Source organism: Emydura macquarii, unplaced genomic scaffold, assembly GCF_026122565.2.
Source record: "Emydura macquarii macquarii isolate MOO-44397 ecotype Brisbane River unplaced genomic scaffold, CSIRO-AGI_Emac_v2 contig_3390, whole genome shotgun sequence".
NCBI classification, from domain to species: Eukaryota; Metazoa; Chordata; order Testudines; family Chelidae; genus Emydura; species Emydura macquarii.
The window spans coordinates 6,429,382-6,445,593 of NW_027133527.1; positions in this window are offsets into that span (position 1 = coordinate 6,429,382).

A 16,212-nucleotide genomic window follows, 5' to 3' on the forward strand; every position below is an offset into this window, starting at 1 on the left:
TCACAGATGCTTGGGAGCTGAATGAAGGTGTAAGCTAGAATAGCACCCTCTCCCCCGTCCCACTTTTATATACAATTTCTTCTGGCTCATTGTATAAGCTTCACCTCCTGCTCTTAACACGAGCAGGGTGGGAGTAGGTTTTAGGTTCTGGTGTAAGACACCGTACCATTTGCTTAGAATCTAATTTATACCACCTGCCACATCACTTCTGAATGTGGCCCCAATTCTTTGATCTTTTAGATAGATTGGAATAACCCTGTTTAAACTGAATAGAAGAAGCAACTTGGTCATATTGATCCTTTGGTCTAAAAGGTGACCTGAGGAAAAGCTCTGTGTGGCTCGAAAGTTTGTCTCTCTCACCAACAGAAGTTGGTCCAATAAAAGATATTACCTCGCCCACCTTGTCTCTCTCTAATATCCTGGGACTAACATGGCTCCAGCACCACTGCATACAACAATGGTCTTTACTTAGCATTCTTAGCATCCCTTCCAACCAAAAAAATCTGTGCAAGAGTTGGGAGTGGAGTACAAGTTACAAAGCAAGCCAGGTACTTGTTGAACAGAATACCTGTCTGTATCCATTTTGTTACCATCTGTTGTTTTCAAGGTCTGTGCAAGAGATGCGTCTATAAACTTCCATAAATTAGCTCTTTGCTCATGCAACAGATGCCAATCACTGCTAGAAGAGAACATTCAAGCTCTTTCCAGACTATACGAGCCAATGAACAGGAAGGCTCAAAGGACAAAGTATGTTGACAAAATTGTCCTGTTAGTGGTTCAAATGGAGGATGATGCAAACAGTAATTAATGTATGTGAAGGCTAATCACTGGAAGGTCTCCTGCATGGAAAGTTGCATTCTTCTCTGGCCTAGTGTTCATTTCTGTATGTGAAGGATGACAAAGCAGAAAGTACTTATTGAACTGTGATTTTACCCTAGTGCTGACAGTGGCAATAGGGTTGGGTTTTGAGTGTTTGTCATGGAGGTGGGATAAGGATTTTAGAAGGTGGAGGGGTCCAAGAATCAGTAATGCTTCAGCTCTATTTTATATCTGTAATCAACTTCTTTTTCTCCCTGACCTTTGTCTCTGGGGATCAGAGCAATAGTCTGTCTGTTATGGGGAAGTAGGTGGTGGGCTCAGTTGGAGGGCTTGTGAGAAAGGAAAATCAGATGCTGCTGGTAAGAGCAAGGCCTAACCAAACTTTCCCCACACAGCTCAGTCATCCCCTGGAATATGGCTGTCATGTCCTGGGCCCCTCCTGCTGCTCTGGCAGTACCCTTCAATCCTGACCCATCCCACCCCTCGCTATTCTAGTCCTTGCCTTCTCTTGAGCAGAATCAGTCGAATTATAGTTTTATGATACAGACAAACTCTTTACCATCTATTGCTTCACACTGTCAAATTTTGCTTTACTTTTGATCTACATTTGAACCCTCCTCTTTCGAGATGAAAGGCTAAAGAGGTTACATTACAACTTAGCCTCCAGTGGATATTGGCTGGGATAAGCTTATTTTATGTTCCTTTGATTAAGGATATTTCCTTAAAGGTTGAAATACTGAAACCTTTTATTTGGGTGGCTTGGACTTTATCAACCTTAAATCTTGTCACATCCCAAGATTTGCTGATTGTTAATTTCTTTTTCTCTTGGCCTGTCATGAGCTTGTAAACTGGCATGAAGATCTCCCACGTGTTCTTTTGCTGGTTTGCATGAGATGTTGGCTTCCACTTTTGCTAGGTTAGGGGTGACATGCTGAAAGTGTAACTAGAGGTCAGTGACACTTTGCGGTGGTTTTGTTTCCAAATCTGGAAACGGGGTAGGCCCTCGTGAAATAGTTAATGGTGAATGTTTCACTTCCTTTTTCCTTTCCACTTATGATAGCATGCAATGTAGTTGTAGCCATGTTGGTCCCAGGATATTAGAGAGACAAAGTAGGTGAGGTAATCTCTTTTATTGGACCAACTTCTGTTGGTGGGAGAGACTGGCTTTCGAGCCACACGGAGCACTTTTAGAAGACATCTAGAAAAGTTCTGTGAGGCTTGAAAGCTTCTCTCTCTCGCCTACGAAGTTGGTCACATAAAGGAGATTGCCTCACCTACTTTGTCTCACTTGTGATTGTGGTAGGTGGGTGCTCTGCTGATATCTCCAAATAGTTGGCCAGTTTCTGTCTTCTTGAATTCTTCCACTTCAAGTAAGTTTAGCCTCAATGAGAAATGCTGTATCAAGTGTCCCAGAATCTGATGTCCTGTATCAAAACAGGGGCACCCTGGGAAGGAGCAGGGCAAGCTTTCATTATGCTGCTCCATGCAATGTACTCGAACCCTGGTTTGGAGGGATTCCCACTTAGAAATAAGTCGCATTCAGTTTCCATCATCTGTTCATTCCTTGGTGTCTCTGTCTAGGCGGCCTGCAGGGGAGCCAGTTAGAACAAAATATGGTGATGGCTTATTTTCTCTCAACATCTTTTGAGATACCCCATCCAGGTCCTTTTACAGGACTCCAAGCAGTTATCCAATAACAGCCAACAATCACTGCTGGCTCTATTTAATGCCTCGTCGTTTCTCTCCCAATCTATAGATAGAAAATGGTACTGGCCTATCTTATGATGTGAACAGTGGCTTATTGAAGTGTATGACTAATAACCCTCAAGCACATGTGCAGCTAGCACTGTACAAGATTCAGCTAGCACTGTACAAGATTCCCCTAATCAGCTCTGAGTCCTGCCTGCAGCATTCCTTGCCATGCCAATCCTTGATCCTTGCTCAGCTCTGCCAATGCACTTATTAGCATTGCTGTTCGTACTGCAGTCGAGCCTAGAGGCTTTGCTCAGGAGCCAATCCCCACTGTGTGAGGTGTTGTACGAACACAGGGAGAGATGGTGACTTCCCTGAAGCATTTACAATCTGAATCAAGGTAAAATGCAATACGGGGGTGGAACAAACTAATAGTTGGAGTTGCGGTGGGAGGAAAGAGCTACAGGAGCATGTGGTTACGTAGACTAGCTGTGAGCATAACTTGAAGGTTACAAAGCTGCCTGTTTTATACTAGAAAAGATTTATGGCATCAGTAATCCCTGCTGAACTAGTGCCCCCCTCTGTTCCCGTACTGTTCATTGCTTGAAAAGAGGGCAAACTGTGTCACATTCTGCAGCTGCATGGGGTGTGGAAAGACGGGTGGTGTTTGCTGAAATGTAGACAGGGCTTTACACTTTCACATAGCAGCTCTAACCATGGCAGGATCTTGACATGTCCCTGGAGCCTGTTTAAAACTGTATGGTGGGCAGGACCTAAATACTCAGGCTAAAGCTTGGGATGTGCCCCAGGTGTCCATGAGCAGTTCTGCGATGGAGCACCACACTGTTACCTTACTTCTGGTGCAAGTATGTGTTGAATTTAGTTTACCAGAAGTGAAAGGGTAGCGATGGCACCCTGTGTTCCCCCTCCATACATACAATCTCCTTTGTTACCTTCTCATTGACCATGATCTGGTTTTTCTTCTGCCTCAGGAAATGTTGTCTTCCCTTTAGCATTCACAACTGCCTCCACTGGTGTGTGAGATAAGGCAGGTAATTTAGGGGGAATTACTTCCTGTCAGCACTTATTCCCTTATCTCTTGAGTAATCAGCTATCATGAATAAAGCATTGAAGAATGCAACGTAAGGAGAAATACAGCCCTAGCTAGAAGGATGGGGGATAGAAAAAATGCCTGACTAGTTTATTTCTACTTTATGGGGTCCAGCAGAATCCATGAAAACTCCCCACTTTCTAACATCTTCCAGCCTGCAAACGTTTGTTTGTTGCAAGGTGGAAGAGCAGCTGAAAGATGCAGCAACCAGAGGGGAGAAAGAATAGAATTGCTGGATTGAGTGTAAGCGTTCCTTGAGGTTTTAGTTAAATGGGCCAGCTGCAATATAGCTTGAAAGTAGGTCGCATTCGCTAGGGGGGTTACAATAAGGATTAAAGGAGCGTGTGCTACATAGACCACTGTAGGGCTGGTTGTAAGGAGGAAGATGTGATAGAGGAGGGAAGTCCAGCGGTTTTGGCTGCACTGGATCATTACACTAAGGCAGTCTGGTCTAGAAAGTGCTCTCCCTTCTGTCACCTTTTGTTAGGGAAACCTGGGCTGTCTAGGCAATGGGAATAGTCTCACTCTTTAGTCATGCTGCTGTGTGTGACTCCACTACGCCTGAACCAGCCCCCCTCTCCTCACCCTCTGCTTGTTCAGATCTCCTCTCCAACGCCTGCTACTTGGTCAGGGCTCTGGAACCAGACTGGCGTTTGCTGCACAATTCAGGCCCACAGATATTACATGAAAGGGGGGGAGTAATGAAGACGGAGTCCAAGTTGGAAGCAGCTATGCCCTTCATAGCTCACTGCAGTGAGTGGCTGATGGCTGTATCTCCCACCTCTTGGTACGGCTGCCTTGCTCATCTCCCTCCACTCCTGTTCTCAGTTCATGTCTCTGATCTCAGTAGGCTGTAGCTCCTCAGGGTAGGGCATGGCTGGCTTTGTTCTCATTTATAGTATGCACACTGATGGCACTATATAAAGGATATTGTTACCGACAGAGAATGGGAACCAGGCCAAATTGATGGCTCCTGTAAATCAGCGCAGCTCCCCTGACTTCCGTGAAGCTGCACTTGTTTATGCCAGCCCTGAGTCTCCTGCAAGCTGCAAATTGCATTTCCTACTAATGGTGTCGGGGGTGTCTCTACTGGCTTCTATTAAGGTTAATTTAAATATCTGAAATTTTATGCAAACGTAAATGGTAGTGGAATGGCTGGATGAGCATGTGGGAAGAGTAGCTATCCTCCTGGCCCTGTGTCTGCAGCCACAGACCTCAAGGACTTTTCAAGGGCACTCTGGTCTTAGTAAGTCACCCATTAATTCACTATCCAGCTGTTTTCAGCTGGGAGCTGAATGAAATGCTGTTGCAGCTTAGAGTCGCGTTAGATATTGTACTAGTAACTTGCACGTTTTAATACTTATTTACAGCCAGTCTCAGTCTCTGGGCTGCTGTGAAATAGGGAAACCCATGTTTATCGGGAACTGACAACACACTCCACTGTAGTTATCATTTTATCAAGACATTTTCTTTGAGCCAAGAGTAATATAGTTCCTGGGAGGCTGCACACATGAAAATGAGGGGCCTGCTGTGAAAATTGAGGTGACGAGCCATGCATACCAGAGCAGAGATCTGAAGCTATGTTTATGCTACGAAGCTAAGTATTCGTACGTTACATTGACATACAGCCACCCCTGTAATTAAACTGCTGTTGCATGTCCACACTGCTCCTTGTGTCGGTGGACCGCAGCCAGAGTAGCAGCTCTTGCATTGACACATTGAGCGGTGCACGGCGAGTAGCTATCCCACTGTGCAACTGGACACACAGTGTTTTGGGAAGAGCTTGCAATGTCTCCTGGAGGCAGGTTCAGTGTCACATGATGCAGGGGACTATTCACCACCACCTTGACCCCAACCCCCTCCTTGTAGAAGCGGCATGTCTGCAGCTCCGCACTGGAGGCAACTATTTGCCTCCCTTGCCTTCTGCTATGCCTGCCGCAGCTCTTTGAGTTTTACACGGCATTGCTGCGTGTCCCTTGTAGTCCTTCCCCTCCATGCCCCAAGCAAGTTCCTGCAGCTGGATCGGAGCTGTGCCTGCACAGCTGCCTCTCCCCACAGCCCCAGGAGATCCACCACCTCCCATGGACTCCAGGCAGCAGCCCGTGTTGCGTGGAGCCGGCCTGCTCAGTTGGGTATTTGCGCTGTGAGCTCTCCACACTGAGCAAACAGAAAGAGCAAGTTCAAAACTAACTGGGGGCTTTAACCGGGGCGGGGCGTTCACCTGTGTACCGGGCTGCAGGGCAGTGGAGGTGACCCAAGTGGTCACGGTGGGCATTGTGGGATACATCCTGGAGGCCGCTTAGGGTGACATAAGCAGCACACTGTTTACACTGACTCTGTGTCGCCCTAAGCTCCACACCTCTCGTTGAGGTGGTTTTATGATGTCGGCACAGCAGGCGAGTGAAAGCAGCGGGAGGAGCATTGCAGTGTGTACACCTCCACAGTTAGGTCGACGTAAGCTGCCGTATGCCATCAAAACTCTGTCATGTGGCTGTGGCCCAAAGATGGCTTCCCTGTTTGGCACTTTCCCTCGGTTCCTGGGGAGTTCCACAGAAACTAAACTAACCTGGAATTTCTCCCAGTGGCCCACTTCTAGCCACGTTTTTGTCAGGGAAATTGTCAATCTCTACAGAAGCTCTTCTGGAAATTTCCATCTCTTTTTGAGCAGTGTGGTAGCCTTTTAAAATAGAAGTAGGACAAATAAGATCTTTAAATGTTCCTAGGTTTTATTAGCCTATGCAGTATTTCTGCTTGACGTGGCTATTTCTGCAAGTTCTGTGTGTAACTTTTGGATAATCATCATTATTGCTCTTTAAAGAAAATATGTTGACTTATGTTAGCAACACACGCTGACTGAATTAAGACATAGATTGGTGTTTTTTGTTGGTGGGTGTATACGGAACGGTTGTCGGTATGGACCTTTTGTGTGTACAAGATTGTACCTTCCAAATAACCCCCTCACATGGAAATCCCCCTCCCCCGGAAGCTAGATTAAGCATAAACACTTTCCCTGGTATAGCATTAATATTTCATACCATTTGAAAACCAACCCAAATTAAACCACTTGGGTCCATCTGGCTCCTATCTAGGCCCTTTTGAAAATGCCACTAGGTGCCTTGCTCTGTTTTTAGTTGCCTAAATACCTTTTGGAAAATCTGGCCTTCAGGGGTAAGTATAGCATAACATTCAGTCACTGTGCTGATTTGGTGCCATTTGTATCTCTTTAATACTGGGGTCTCTTGCTGGTTTGCAGTACAACCTTTGTTATTACTGAGTGCTGAGTCTGCTTCTGCTATTGCTGAGGGATGGATATAGGGAGTCTTTGCTCCATACCTCCTAAAATAGATTGTTTTGCAGGCTCCTGCTCGTTCGGTTTCATGCTAACATTTCCTTTGTTGCTGTTGTCACTTATTTAACAAATCCACATTATCGGCTCAAGCGCAAACAAGGAAAAAATAAATGCTTGCTAATGTGAACAGATTTTTCTGTTACCATCCCCACGCCTTTGCCTAGCTGTGTCAGTTTGTACTCATCGGACGCCATAAGCTTATAATAAATGAGAGTGGCTGCCAGGTTTTTAATTTATTCCGTGAGGGGGTGGGAGGATATGGCCATAAAGGAATTACTTGTTTCCTTGCGTATGAGTGACTCCCGAACTGAAAGAGAGGAATGATACTGCTTGTGCAGCCAACTTGAGTCCCAGAAAAAAACGTGTTAAGCTGGAGTTTAGGTTAAGAGTGTGAATCAGTCAGTTAGGATAAAATACATCACTAGGGTGTTGACTGTTTTTAAGATAATTACTATAAACCCAAGAAAATCACAGTTAAGGTTAAACTTAAAAGAACCTAAACATGTTACGGTCAGGAAATGCAGGCCAGGAGCACCCAACCAGCCTTAACTCTGTCCTGTAGTGAACCATCTATTAACCATACGATTAATGCAACTTGGTGCTTGCCCCAAATTAGACTAAACTGACTTCCAAAGACACACTTATATACTGCATGACCACTTCTTAAAAATTATTTTTAACTTACTTGATGAGAACATCAATTCTATAATCAAAGAATGAGTGCTGTAAGCGTGGGGAGGATTCACTGGGTTTTTCATACATAACAAAGCAGTTGAATCCCTGCTTAAGTGCAAAGCTGAGCTCAACCCTCTCTCTAGTTGCAACCGGTGTCTAGAATAGCGCAACTACCATTAAAGGTCTAATAGAACTGGACGCAAATGTATTCTACTCAGTCACACACACACCCTCTCACGGGTGATTTATTAATATAGAACCAATATATCAGTGATGTTGAGGATTACGTGGATTGGTCACCTCCACGGAATGCAAATGGTGCAGAAAGTCTAGGTGGTGGCGTTATTCCTGAGTCTGCGTAGATCCCGCGCCCAAGTCTGAGCGTAGAATCAATATCTTGGCCTCAAGAGGAGGAGATGTGCTGCTAGTGGAGGTGCCCAGGCCTGTCTACTTCTGGTCTATAGGGGCCCCTGGCATGTCTCGTTCGAGTGGAGCTGAGACCGTCCGTGTTCTGGCTGAATTCCAGCTGGGCGAATTGCATTCTGCCTCCCTAGACTCAATCCCTTGCAATTTGTTCTCCATTTCCTACCCTGTAGGGTTGATTGGATTTCATGGGTGGGTGAAGTAATCCCTAACCCTGGCTTACGTCTCAGGGTGGCAGGGAAGCCAGGAAGGTTAATTTGTCAAAGTGTATAAAGTACTTTGAAATCTTCAGCTGAGAGGTGCTAAAGAAGAGCAAATCAGACTCAGAAATGTGGGGCTGGCAAGGGACCTTGACGGGCCACCTAGTGCAGCCCCCTGCACTCAGGCAGGACTAAACATTGTCTACACCATCTTTGACAAGGGTTTGTCTGATCTGTTCTTTTAAAAACCTCCAATGACGGAGATTCCACAGCCTCCCTAGATCATTTGTTTTATTGCTCAACTACCCTGATAGCAAGCTTTGCCTAATGTCTAACCTAAATCTCCCTTGCTGTAATTTAAGCCAATTATGTCTTGTCCTGTCCTCGGTGGATATGGAGAAGAGTTTATCCTCCACCTTTGTAACATCCTTTTACGTACTTGAAGACTGTTATCATGTGTCTTTCCCTCCCCTTTCCCCCCAGTCTTCTCTTCTCCACACTAAACAAACCCAATTTTTTTCAATCTTCTCTCACAGATGGCGTTTTCTAGTCTGCTAATCATTTTTGTTGCTCTTCTCTGGATATTCTCAAAGTGTGGTGGCCAGAACTGGACACAGTACTCCAGCCGAGGCCTTACCAGTATTAAGTAGAGAGGAAGAATTACTTGTTTACTACACTCCTGCCTATACATCCCAGAAGATGTTTGGGTTTTTTTGCAACCATGTTACATTGTTGTTTCATATTTAGTCTGTGATGCAGTATAACCCCCAGATCCTCTTCTGCAGTACTCCTTCCCAGACAGTCATTTCCCGTTTTGTACTTTTGCAGTTGATTGTTCATTCCTAAATGCAGTACTTTGCATTTGTCCTTATTGAATTTCATCCTGTTTATTTCTCCAGTTTGTCAAACCCCTTTTGAATTCCACTCCTGTCCACCAAAGCACTTGCAACCCTTTCAGCGTCGTATCGTCTGCACACTTTGTAAGTGTACTTTCTATGCTGTTATCCAAATCATTTATGAAAATATTGAATAGAACCAGACCCAGGCCAGATCCCTGTGGGGCCCCACTCGATATGCCCTTCCAACTTGAATAAGGATCATTGATATTTTCTCTCTGTGTACGGTTACTGTTGTTTGTTTATTAGTATGCTTCATATTGTCTGTGCTTTTGAGATGAGCACTTGTCTCATGGGGTAGAATCATAGAATCATAGAATATTAGAGTTGGAAGGGACCTCAGGAGGTCATCTAGTCCAACCCCCTGCTCAAAGCAGGACTAACCTCAGCTATATCATCCCAACCAGGGCTTTGTCAAGCCTCAGCTTAAAAACCTCTAAGGATGGAGATTCCACCACCTCCCTAGGTAACCCATTCCAGTGCTTCACCACCCTCCTAGTAAAGAACTTTTTCCTAATGTCCAACCTAGACCTCCCGCCCTGCAACTTGAGACCGTTGCTTCTTGTTCTGTCATCTGCCACCACCGAGAACAGCCTAGCCCCATCCTCCCTGGAACCTCCTTTCAGGTAGTTAAAGGCCGCTATCAAATCCCCCCTCACTCTTCTCTTCTGCAGACTAAACAAGCCCAGTTCCCTCAGCCTCTCCTCATAAGTCCTGTGCTCCAGCCCCCTAATCATTTTGGTTGCCCTCCGCTGGACTCTCTCCAACTTGTCCACATCCTTTTTGTAGTGGGGGGGCCCAAAACTGGACACAATACTCCAAATGCGGCCTCACCAATGCTGAATAGAGGGGAATAATCACTTCCCGTGACCTGCTGGTAATGCCCCTCCTAATGCAGCCCAATATGCCATTAGCCTTCTTGGCAATACGGGCACACTGCTGACTCATATCCAGCTTCTTATCCACTGTTACCCCCAGGTCCTTTTCTGCAGAGCTGCTGCCCAGCTCGTCGGTCTCCAGTCTAGAGCTGTGCATAGGCTTACTTCCCTCTGCCATTCAGGAGTTTGTTGCATTCTTTACCTCTGGAAAGATAAAATGCCTGGCTCTAGCTGAAGGGAGCAAGAGCAGCAAGCCCGATCAGCACCTGAGCAGAAGAGCAGGAAACTCTCAAGTTAGCAGAGCCGCGCTCTCGCTGATCGCCACCAGCTGGCTGTGGAGTCACTCGAGAAGCTGCCAGAACTGTTGCCTTAGGAAATGGGAAATAAATGTGGCATTTCTGCGTCTAAGAGTAGCAGCTGCATTTTTAACACTTGCTTAGATGAGAATTACAAAGGCTCTCAATCCACCTGCTTCAGAAAATCAGTAGAAATCTGCTAGAGAAATCAGTAGAAACTTCCTTATGCTACGGTGCTGAAGTGCTGGCTGAAGTATGGCTGTCGACCAATTTAATCTACGCACAGTGCATCTGAAACACACCTACCGTCTTGGTCATGTCCACGTATTGGCTTTGTAGCTCACTGCCTTCCTTTGCAGCATTAGACTGAACTACTGTTGGATTCAGGAAACCTGACTAAGCTGAGCGTTGGTCTGTTCTGCCAGGATGCAAGATACCAGGTTAGATGAACTATTCATCTGTTCAGGTGTAACAGGAGGTGGAAAATCTAACCACCTGGCTCACTAGCGCGTTCACTGTGGCAGAAGGTGGGATGCTGGAGTAGGTGGTCTACTTGCTCTACCCTTTTATGGCAATTGCTATATTCTCCTTCTATGACCGTAGAAAGGAGGCCTACTAACCTTTCTAATCAAACCAATTGTGCTCCACCTACCGAGTGGATCACAGCCCTGAGCGAACTCCAGGACAGCTGCCATCACAAACGTCACATTGAATAAACAAAAAGTAAATTTAAAAAACAAAACAAAATTGCATCCCACTAGGTGCGTGGCCAGTAGAAAAAGCAAAGGGGCCTACGCCAACATGCGCAGAAAACTCCAATTGTACTTGGAAAGATACTCTACCAGGGGAACAAGACGTTGAAATCGTGTTGAGACTGGTCGCCGATAACTGATCCAGTTTGCTGAAGCATGATAGTCTATTAATGATCACATGGTCGCTATAGGCTATTCTGTGTATTGCTCGTCTGAGATTTTGCTTTTTTGGGTCATTTTCCTGTTTCTTTTGGGATTTCATCATTTGAAATAAGATTTACGTAGGCATGTAAGTGCTCTTTGGGGTCTTGTTGCACTGGAGCCTTCAATGTGTTTGTCACATAATTGTCTAATTCCCACCAGTTTTGTTTGATGTTTGTGCATATCCCACATCAAATGTTTGCAAACCCATTCCACACAGTCAGTCAGTCAGTTGAGGAAGGCTGTTGAATTAGACACATAGGGCCAAATTTCAGCTCCGGAATAAGTAGGTGGAACTTCCATGGACATTAACGAGTTCAGTATAATTAGAGATGGACCTAGATGGCAATGGCTGGATCTGAACCAGGTTTCAAAGTTAACTTCTAGGGTGTGGGGTCCAACTCGTGTGTCAATGTAAGCTGTATTGTTGTATGCTCTGACTGGCGCTGATGCATTGGTCATTGGGTCTCAAGTTGCAGTGGGGGAGGTCTATGTTGGATATTAGGAAAAACCTTTTTTTTACTAGGGGGGTGGTGAAGCACTGGAATGGGTTACCTAGAGAGGTGGTGGAATCTCTATCCTTAGAGGTTTTTAAGGTGCAGCTTGACAAAGCCCTGGCTGGGATGGTTTAGTTGGGGTTGGTCCTGCCTTGAGCAGAGGGTTGAACTAGATGACCTCCTGAGGTCCCCTCCAATCCTAATCTTCTATGTTTAGCAAGAGATCAGGAATAAGGGGGGAAGCAGTTCAGACAGGATAGTCCTCTGCCACTGAAACGGTCATTACGTAAACCAAAAGTGAACAGAACCTTTAGAAAAGTTATGAGCAGAGCTGGTCAAAAAACAGAAACCTGTTTTCATGACAAATGTTGACATTTCGAAGTTGCTTTCTTTACAAAGTGTTTGAAACTGACTTATTTGGGGGAGAGTCCTGACATTTTTCTACATGTTTTAAAAAAAAAAAATTTGAAATTTTTATTAAATGTTCTCAGACTTTTTCATTTAATTAAAACCTTGTTCTCAGTAGCCCCAAAAAATTGCAATAACCTTTTAAATGAAAATATTGGGGGGGGGGAGAGGGTAGGGAAAAGGCTCACATTTCTGAATGAAAAATGACACCTGGAGAAGGGCAACAATTTACACACACACACACACACACACACACACACACACACACACACACACGTATAGAAAAAAGGCCATTTTTGACATTCCCCCTCTAGCACTGAACACCGGTCATCCTCTGTGTGGGGTTTCAGTGGACTGCTAGTACTGCTGCTAGGAGCCAGCTCCTGGAACCTTGCACATGGGCACTAGAAGGATGGTGTCCTGGAGCAGCTTGTCCGTCTGGAAGAGCGTATTTTAAATTAACAGTTGCAGGCTACACATCATAGGAAGGTCTGCAGAGATAGAGAGGACAGCTGTGAATGGCACAGAGAAACAGGACGTTTGTTTTTGTTTTTCTGTTCGGTGAGGTCGTAGGTCCCCCCTGGTGAATCCATCTCTGGAACCATGGCTGAAATTTCACAAGAGAATCTGCTTTCAGGGCAGGTCAGCCCAGTGTGGTGTATCAAGATCGGGATAGTTCAGAGAAACAGTTGGAGCTGACCTGCTCGTGTGAGCAGACTTCAGCCTGCAACCAGTGTGAGATCCCCCATCACTACCATATTTAAAAAGCCAAGGATGCTGGCAAATGCTACATTTGGAATTGTGACCATCCCATGGCTGGAAGCCATTGCTTCCTTGGAAAAGATTCCAGGAGTCTGATTCTTCTCTCCCGTGCACCACCTCGATGCTGGTCTGACTCCATTGATTCAGTGGAGTTGACCTATGCAAGTGACAGCTGATTCAGACCATAGCTGTTTTGGTGTATGCCGTAACTGTTCCTATCCCTTACAATAATTATCCCGAAACAGTAATCCCATTTCCATTCCTTTAAGAGGAAGGCTCTGCCGTAAGCAAAACTTTTCTCTGGCTGCTTAATTAATCACTAATGAGGGAGGAATGAGGCTCTCCCTAGGGAAGGAGGACAGGCTGGGATGAGTTCTAGTCCCCATTAAATGCACCGCACAGGCGTTGTTTATCGCACGACACCAAATGGGTATTTTTCTGGGTGAAACACTTTGAATTGGTCTGGATGTGGCACTGCTGGAGAATTAAGGTCCTGGAGATTAGCCAGTCAGAGAGGCTGAATCAGCCTCACCATTCTGCTTGGTTTAGCTAGCTCATCGCCGAGAAGATTTTTTATCCGTGGCTGTAAGAATCGAGGCCGTGGGGTGTGGGCATGGACAGTCCGATTCTCCGTGGAAAGAGTGCAAGTTGGCTTCCCTCTGTCAGCACGGTGCTGGCCTCCTGTGGTGTGCAGCCTGTGACCGTCCTTTCTCAGCCAGACAAATGGAAATTTCCTTCCCATCCCCAAAGCCTTGGGAAAACATCATAAAAATATCCCCAGGATTCTTTGCCTTTAGTTAATAAAGCAAAACTATCTATAAACCAGGCTCCTTAATTACCCACTACAAAAATAAAACGTTCAAACTATTGCTCAAGAAGGTGAAATGCCAAGGCGCTCACGTTCCGGCCGGGTGTTCAGTGCCCTCGCTTCTGGGAAAGGCAGACTTTTAGTGATTGACATGCAAGCTGTACTGTTCAAAGCCTGCTCCTCTCTCAGGGGCGGCGGCTGTGTCTTAGTAACACCCCTGTCACCAGGACAGCTGCCTCTCTGCCAGCACATCACAGTAGCACCAGCATCTTCTGCCAGGGTGAAGGACCCCAGTATTTCTGCCTCCACCGGGGGCTGTATCTTTTTTTCTGTCCCCACCTGCCTTTTCGGGTGACCTGAGCAGCTACAAGCCCTCGGGGTTGCTGCGTGGTGGAAGGGCTAGTGATGCTGATGCTAGAGTAGGAAGGATATTCTGGTGAGCAGGGCGCCGGCGGGGGCTGAGGAGAGCGGGGTTCCGCTCCTGGCTCAGACACAGACTTCCTAGGCCAGTCACTTCATCCAGCTTGTACGCCGGTTCCCTGGCTGGCGAAGGAGGATAGAGGTTCCCTGCCTCACAGGGGTGAGGGAGGCTGGAATCTGTGGATGACTGTGAGGTGCAGGGGGCTGCAGCTGTCCCTTGGGAGAGGTGCAGGTGGCCTGTTTCACTTGCAGCCTGAGGATTTGTGCTTGGCCTCCAGGAAGGGAGTGGGGACTGGCCCCCAACCACGCCAGGAATTTTGAATCGATTTACAGAGTGTTTTCCAGCGTTCCAGACCAGCTGGTGGCCAGCTCCTAGTGAAGACGGGCCTGCCTTCCCCCACGCCCCATCCCAGCGCCACTAGCTGGCCACTGTCCCTGGCCTCCACAGAAAGGTGAAGGAGCTACCAGGCCGTGGAGACCAAACTTCTGTCTCCTCACTAGCTGGAAGCAGGGAGAAAGCTCATGCTACTACTGCCTGTGCTGTCTGACCGGGGACGGGGAGCTCTCCAGCCCTGTCTTTTTACATAACCCTCTTCCGCTGCCCCTCCCCAGTAATAATAAAGGATTATAAACCATGCAGGGTTCCTTTCTCTTCACCCTCCAAAAAATGCAGCTACCTCTGGGGAGGGAGGCAGCCGCCAGCATAATGGCAGCAGAGCATGTTTGTGTGCCTTAATATTTTTCTCTTGGAAAATGTCTCAGGAGGCAGAAGGGGGCTAATGGCTCAGGCAGCTAGAGCCACAGCTTTTCTGCAGCTCGGAAGATTGCAGCCCGGTGCCGACATGCACGAGGGCAGTAATAAGTGACTTTTTAGTCTCCCAGTTGTGTGTGTGACTCGCTTGGGGTCTCTCTGAACCAAGGAACACTGCAAACACTCCGTCTGGCTTTCACTTTGATCTTGCTCTCCGGGTTGTATTGTGTCCCCGAGATGTGATTTATTCGATCAGCTGGGTGGAAAGGGCTTTGGCTGGGGACGCTGGTGCTCCCTGCCCACCTGCAGGAAGTAAGCTGCCAGTGACCATGTGAGAGCGGGATTGATCACCGTCTGCTTTATACCAAAGGCCTCTGCCCATCTGAACAATGCAGAGCCTGGAAGCCCCAGCAGCAGCCACGCTGAAGGGGGGTGTGGAGAGCAGGTGTGCACGCAGATTCTACCCATGCTGGGATCGCCAGTGTCGCAGGGACGACAATACTTCCATGGAGCTGAGAGAGATCCAGCCCCTGCCACAGGCCCTCATTGCCTGGGAACGTGCTCGAGTCGAACCCCCCAGCCGGGTGTACTTCCCTGGGCTCCTGCTGGACTGGGGACGAGTGAGGCTTTTAAAGGATGGTCCTGAAGAAAGGGGAAGGTTGGTCAAAGAAGAGAAGGATGGGTGGGGGGGTAAGCACGGGCCTGCGGCTCAGGAGATCTGGATCACTTTCTGCCTGCGTGATCCTGGCCATGTTTCTTACTCCTTTTTTGCCTCGCTTGCCCCGTCTGTCGAACGGGGGTAGCAACCCTCCCTCTCTGGCTGCATCTGTCTTGTCTACTTAGAGGCTCAGCCCTTCACGACGGGGCCTGTCGTGGTGTGTGGATGTATTAGCACAAGGGGGCCTTGGGCTGGGTCGGCCCCTCTTGGTGTGACCAGACAGGTTCGTCCGTCTGTATCCTGAGAACTTCAGCCTGCCACGGCCGCTCAGTTCCAAACGTTCAGGGGATGCTCCCGGCCCCAGAGGGCAGAACTCTGTCGATTTGGGGGGGAATTGGAAAACCAAAAGAGGGAGGATGGGGGACATGGAGCCCCTGCCATTTAGCAGCTATGGGGCAGATGCTCAGCCAGCAAGGGGAGCTCGAGGGAAGGGGAAGAGGAGAGATGCACAGAGACCCTGGTGTTGGGGGAAGAGGGATGCTGGGTATGTGAGGAAGGAGGGCATGGAGAGGCACATAGAGCCAGTGGGATGCTGGGGGGAATGGGGGACTCTGGT